This window comes from Amblyomma mixtum, chromosome 3 (assembly GCF_055824585.1).
Source record: "Amblyomma mixtum isolate Tamu chromosome 3, ASM5582458v1, whole genome shotgun sequence".
Taxonomy (NCBI): domain Eukaryota; kingdom Metazoa; phylum Arthropoda; class Arachnida; order Ixodida; family Ixodidae; genus Amblyomma; species Amblyomma mixtum.
The window spans coordinates 406,787,843-406,793,535 of NC_143014.1; the positions used below are offsets into that span (position 1 = coordinate 406,787,843).

At 44.8% G+C, this 5,693-nt stretch overlaps 1 long non-coding RNA gene across 1 annotated transcript; it reads right to left on the reverse strand.

Annotated features, from left to right (window-relative positions):
- Nucleotides 1-4,344: 4,344 nt before the first annotated feature.
- Nucleotides 4,345-5,420, reverse strand: LOC149357512 (uncharacterized). Its single transcript, XR_016289904.1, has 2 exons — nucleotides 5,266-5,420; nucleotides 4,345-5,173 (listed from the first exon to the last, which is right to left on the reverse strand). It is a non-coding gene; the product is annotated as an uncharacterized LOC149357512 (long non-coding RNA).
- Nucleotides 5,421-5,693: the final 273 nt, after the last annotated feature.

Genomic DNA, 5,693 nt, shown 5'->3' on the forward strand with positions numbered 1-5,693 from the left:
TATTGATGGACTCAGTGTTCATTCCGCTCCGGGTTATGACTGCGTTACTTAAAAAGCACTGCAGCTTATTCGCCCATTATACTAACCAAACTTTTCCAGCATTGACCAGTCAACGCTGCTACCGAGTGGAAAATAGGAAAGGTGGTTACAGTCTACAAATCCGGCAGCAAAGCATCCCCTATTAATTATCGTCCCATATCCCTTACCAATACTTGACCTAAAATGTTCAAACATATAATATTCACCAACCTTGTTAACTTCCTTTCATTGAACAACTTTTTATGTCAGCGCAACATTGTTTTCGAAAACTTTACTCTTGCGAAACACAGTTAATATAGTTTACACATGCATTGCACTGTATTCTAGACCTATCATCACTAACTGGCTGTATATTTCTGAATTTTTCAAAGGCTTTCGACGATGTATGTCACAACCTTTTGGCTCACAAACTAAAACATCTTAATATTGACTGTAACTTATTGAAATGGATTGAATGTCTACTTAATCGCTCACAAGTAGTTATTGCTTACGGTTATAACACCTGTTTTACAGAGGTGTCTTCCGGAGTTCCACAAGGTTCAGTTCTTGGACCCTAGCTACTGTTCCTGATCTAACATTAATGATCCCCGCTCTCTTATGGATTCTCATATTCACCTATTCGCTGATGTTTGCGTCATTTTTAGAGAAATAACCAACACTAACAACCTTACATTACTTCAGTCAGTGGCGGTCACAGAGAGTGGTTTTAGGGGGAGCGGACAGACTGCTGTATATAAAAAAAGAAAAAATAGAAACAACGCCCTTACAAAAATGCTTCTTGAGACAGTGTTGAAGTTCTCATGAGCAGACTCAACACGCCATGTTGAATTTTTGTTGTGACCAGGATGGGCTAGTGTTGGTGAATTGTTGAGGCCGAGTTGAAACTCATTGGAAAAGTGGCCACTGTGCTAGAGTTGAGCATTCTCAATGAAATTTCTGCTTTGAGTTCATGTTGAATTCATGTTGGAATTACGGGAGTGAATCAACACGCCATTCTGAATCTTGGCTGGGGTAAAAAAGCAAAAAAATCCTGGGAATACATTCGTATTGCGCCAGATGGACCGACTACCAATGCAATTTTCGGCGGTATATTGATATTTATTGCTGCAATTTCTCGTTAACGAGAAGCCGTCATCCCCTGTGACGTAGTGCTCCACGCATACGCAGAAACAGGTATGTATATCAATATATATATATATACATACATACACCTTAGCCCTACACATCCATCAGATAAAGAGCATGGGACAGTACTGCACACGAGGCTATAGAAAGAACTGAGAGAGTTCATCTTACGATCTTAAAGGCAACCTCGGCTTCGCCCTTATATAGTCCTACTCAGGGGTGTCCGGACCTGCGCAAGTTGTAGACTGCCGATCAGCAAAGTTATGTCAGTTACTACTATTCATATTTATTTATTTTATGTGTAGTAGAAGTAATGGAGTTCATATGCAACGGTCTATTATTTGACAACCTTGATTCATTCAAAAACAACTTAAATAAAGCATAAATAAGCGCCCTTTTTTATGAGAGCACATACGAATCATCCAAAGTAGGTATGCCTGAATGAGCATATTGCACTTTTTTCTATGCAAGAAAATGACTTTGAGCGGTTTATAAGAGTTTTAACGGGTGCTGCGTGCGTTCTTAATATGTGTAATGTGATCAGGGTCTGTTTACACGATGCATGTCGAAATGATTTCATTTAGTTAGGCTTAGAAACGGCTGCCTTGAGGTGATTCAACTTAAGTTCAACAGATATTGCTCAACAGTAAATCTCTTGACTACGCTCAACAAAAATTCCGTGTAGCAGGTGTTGAGTAGGCTCAACATACATTGAGTTCATGTGGGCTTCCAGTTGATTCAACTGGAGCTCAACAAGGCGTCAACTGAAGCTCAAAAGTCATTTTTGTAAGGGCGATTTTTCATTTTATTTGCACAAAAATTTTTTTGCGCTTTGTTATTGAAAAATAAATGGCGAAAGGTATAGACGTTATACCATTACTCAATCTTTGAATGTTAACGCTTACGCGAGCAATATTCATTTCGATACCAGGCGAAACGAGTCGACGTCTGAGATAATTGCCACGACATGTCCACTAAGGTCAAAGCACCTGCCCGGACATTTCACCAGTGGGGTTAGCGGCCTTCATTTATCAGTTCTGGGAAGTGGCTTAATTTGTTCTGCCCTCAGTCCCCAAGGCGGCTGGTCGGCGCTCCTTGTCAAGCCAGAAAGGGATGGTCCCCTCGCTTGCGTCGCTGTGTCCCTGGTGGGATAAAGACATGAATGGGTGGCTCCCCCCCCCCCCTCCCGCCGACGAGGTTGTTGGCCACCGCAACCGCAGGTAAATGGCACCGCCGTCGCCGCCGCGCCGGCGGCATGGCAAGACAACGGTGGCGGGAACTTGATTACTTTTGTATTTTGTAAATAGTGTACAAAGCTCTCCCCTGTCCTTTCTTGCTGTCGCTCCCCTCTATACTTCTCCTTACTATCCTCTCCCTTTCCCTGTCGTTTCCGCCGGCTGCAGCTCGGGTGCTTAAGATATTAGATAGCAATTGCCGCAGCCGGCAACACTCTTTTGCTTCCTTTTTTTTTAAAAAAAAATAAACCACTACCACCAAGGCAGGAACACGATACCTATCAACGTGTAGAACGTGGAATTGTGTGAAATAAGACAGCCGCTAACAAGGTGAACGTACAAAGCAGGGGACTACTTGACGAGACCGCCACTGACTTCAGTGCGAAGAATGGTGAATGCAGCTATATATGAACAAATGCAAAGTCATGCGTGTATCTAGAAAAACTTCCGTCCCACCTCACTACTACATCGATAACATTTCGTTGGAATCAGCCTCATCATATAAGTGCATCGGCGTCCACATTACTTATTATCTTAACTGGTCTCTTCATACCGAGAACATAATTGAAAATGCTAATCGCATGCTTTGCTACTTACGTCGCAACTTCTTTAACGTTCCTTCCAATTTGAAACTACTGCTTTATCAAACACTAATACGATAAAAACTCGAGCATGCAACACGTGTATGGCACCCTGCTCATGACTTCATTAATGATCTTGAGCTGGTGCAAAATAACTCTGTGCGTTTAATCCTTGTTAACTACAACCGCACAGCTATGAAGTCTAATATCTGCCTCCCATAACTGACATCGCGTAGAAAAGTGTTTCGTATCACCCTGTTCCACAAGCTGTACCATCATCCCGCTCTTCGTGATCACCTCATCCCCCGTACAATTTCTGTATCCCGCCGCATTGATCATGATCACAAAGTTGGAAGTATGTCATGCAACAGAAAATGCTGCTCGCAGTCATTCCTGCCGCGAACCTCATGCGACTGGAACCACCTTACCGCAGAAGTTGCCGGCACTGAAAATTACGAGCAGTTCCGCGTAGCACTAGCTAACATTGTATATTCAGGCGCTGTTTAATGTTCATGTAATCAACTGTATTTTTCTCTCAGTTTTAGTATATTTACCATTCCCCCTGTGTCATGCCACTAGCCCGTTGTGCTCTAAGCGGTGCGGGCCGGGCTCTATTATTTTACTTTCCTTTTAGACAAGCCCACCCTAACATCTGTGTAATGCCACTGGCCTTGAGGGGTAAATAAATAAATAAACAGAGTAATATGCAAGCCTCTCACACAACATTCACTAATATTTCTTTCTTTCTGTAATAACAATTTGTAGACAGCCTAAAGGCTCATATTTCACTGACGTGAAGGTTCATTTTTCAGTCACAGTTCCATACTGTAGAGCGCAGGATAGCGCTTGTGCTGCATAGTTAATCTTCTGTGTGTGTCATTGTAGGCGCTATTGTTTGTTTTCTCAAGTACTATGCACCGTGTATCCCAATCTTCTAAATCTTCTTTGATATTAGCAGTTGCAAATTCAAGCCTTCTGCAGGATTTGAAGGAGGCCCAAGGAGACGAGGACTACTTTTATGCATATGCAAATGTAAACAGCTAATCCATCTGTACTATTGTAACTTGCATTCTTTTTTGCTTTATGTGCTGTTCTTATATTTCGTGCCATAATGCTGAATGTCGTGATTTTTGTATGTATTATAGTGTAAATTGATACTGTATGTGCTGTCAAAGTGTTTTCTTTACTGTAATGCGCGATTGTAATGTTTATCTCTTATATTGTTTGGTGTACTTTCCATGTTCTTTTAAAGTACCAACTTGTTTTTCCTACGTTCAAAACTGTCATCTAATGGTCCCCTGGGCCTTGTCAAGCTGTGTGCACAGCTTTTAGCCCAGGGTGACCAGCGAGATTTTTCTGGTAAATAAAGTGCATTGACTGATTTATTAATTCATTGATATGCAACTTACAAATGATTGGAAATGAGGGGAACATGTGCACAGGGCGGAAAGCGCGTGGTCTGCCAGGAAACACTGAGGTGGCCCCGAGAAGGGCCTTTAGTAAGGACGACATCCGTTTTGTGCCTCTTCACTAAGCAGCGACGACACGGCGTGCGCAGTCCTCGTTTTGCACGAGCTGTCGAAGCAATCCTTGGTAAAAAAAAACACGAGGGAACAAAGTCGTGCTGTGTATGCAGATGCGATCGCCTCGTGGTTCCATTCACGGCGAACAACCATCCGGCAAGCCTGGCTCTTTCGACGGATTCAGGAAACGACTGAAAAGAACAAAAGTAAGGAGCGAAGAAAGGTGCACTGCTTACAGGTTAGAACACAAAAACAAAGCTAGGCGCTGCACTCGGTTAACCCATTCAACGAGGCGTGGCGTGAGCTTTAAATCCGATTTCGACAAGGCGTGAGAAGTCGCTAAAGAAGCAAAGGCACACTGCACTGAATGAATGATATAGATAGACTAAGCGCAAGTCATAACTTCTCTAAAGCCACACTGCACTCGTTTAACCCTGCAACGAGGCCTAGCGCGGGTTCTGATGTCTGGCGCCGATTTCGACAAAGAGAGGGAACACGGCCGCGAGATTGATGCCCGCAATCTTCCAGGAAGCAATGAAGCGGCCCTGAAAAGGGCCGTTTGGAGCAGCTCTTCAACGTCAACCTACAGCGGCGTGGCGGCGAGCAGTAGGCCCAGCGTCCGCGGCGAACAATGACATCGGCTTCCGAGAAGCATATCCAGGGAACGACGCTGCAAAAAAAAAAAAGTTTCGTTACAAGCACCGCAATTTGGTGAGTCCTCAATGCACGAGAAAACTTGCGACAATGTAGTTCAGTCCTTACCTCAGGGTTGAGAATGCGCACCCCCGACAAGCGCGTCAGCGTAGCTGTCAAACGGCGGTCCTCAAAGCGCGCCTGATGCGGATCCTTGTAGTGCCGCGGCAAAAACTTTAAATACGAGCACGACACTAGCCACGTGCTCCTGGGGAAACGGCGAAAGCCGCAAGCAAAAACTGCACAGAAATTTCAGCTGGCTGTCGCCGCCTAGCGCACCACGCACGAACGCCATAGCTGCACACGCCTCGAAGCGAGCGCGCCGAGGATCACGAAACGAATGCGGCATGCCCGCTCACCACGCACGCGCGGCGCGGCGGGTGCACCTAGCGATTCCCCAGGCGCTCTAGGGAGAGGTCGAGAAAGGCGCGCTGACGCCACGTCCGGTTGAGAACGAGGGCGAAGTCAAAAAACGTCACGGAGAAGCGCATCCCATC